Source organism: Crinia signifera, chromosome 7 (assembly GCF_055691185.1).
Source record: "Crinia signifera chromosome 7, ASM5569118v1, whole genome shotgun sequence".
NCBI lineage: Eukaryota > Metazoa > Chordata > Amphibia > Anura > Myobatrachidae > Crinia > Crinia signifera.
Window position 1 is genome coordinate 194843736 of NC_139223.1, and position 1117 is coordinate 194844852.

The following is a 1117-nucleotide window of genomic DNA, read 5'->3' on the forward strand; positions in this document are numbered from 1 at the left end:
AAGCCAAAATTAAGGACAAAATAGCTAAATACATTTACTAGGACAGCTAAACGCGATTGATAATTGATCATGAATTGTTCTACATTTTTTATTTAGTTTCTTTAAAGGAGAGTAAGACAAATAGCCTTCTTTACTACAAGAATGGCTACATACTAGCTAGAGTATATGCAAGCTGGGGAAATTCGTCTCCGTCTAAAAAAACTGAATAGTAAAATTTCTTAGATAGAATATATAAAATTTAAATAAAGAGTATATGGGGAACCTCTCTTCAGATCAGTGCATTTTTTGTTACGCTAGTAAACCTGTCTCAATGTGAATATTTCAGGTGATCATATAGAATAGCTACACCTAAGCAGATAGTCGTATGGATTAACGTAGTTCATTGCCGGGCTGGCTCACCTTTTTCAGACAGTGATATCTATAGTTTATTGGGGATCACCTGGTTACAATTTTCGGTACTTGTTTCCTAGCACGGCACCCATCGTGACCCATCGCATACCTTAAGTTAAGGTATGCGATGGACCCGACCAACGCGATTTTTGGGCTATTTTTAGCCTTTTCCCGACAATTAGAAAATCGGGTCCATCGCATGCCATTATAATGGGCAACGCCCATTATAATGCGACCGACGCAATGGACCCGATTTTACATAGGGAACAATATTAAATGGCCCACCATACCCAATTTGTGATTGTATACCCACCCTGATGGGTAATTTGTATGTGAAATGCCCCCCCATGATGAACGCCAACCCGAAGCGTGGCGAGCACAGCGGTACGCGTCCTCCGACCTTTTCATACCCCCACTATCCACGTCGGCGTGGAGTTGATTTTATATAGTGTGGTGAGCGCAGCGAGCCACCGAGCCCGAAGCGTGGCGAGCCCCGCGAGGGGACTCGTAATACCTGTGAAGTAATGCGCATCCCCTCGCCACACTATATAAAAATCAACTCGCCGACGTGGATAGTGGGGGTATGAAAAGGTCGGAGGACGCGTACCGCTGCGCTCGCCACACTTCGGGTTGGCGTTGATCGTGGGGTGGCGTTAACAATGGGGGGGGCATTTGACCCATCAGGGTGGGTATACAATGAAAATTGGGGTCTAGGGGGGGGCATTTT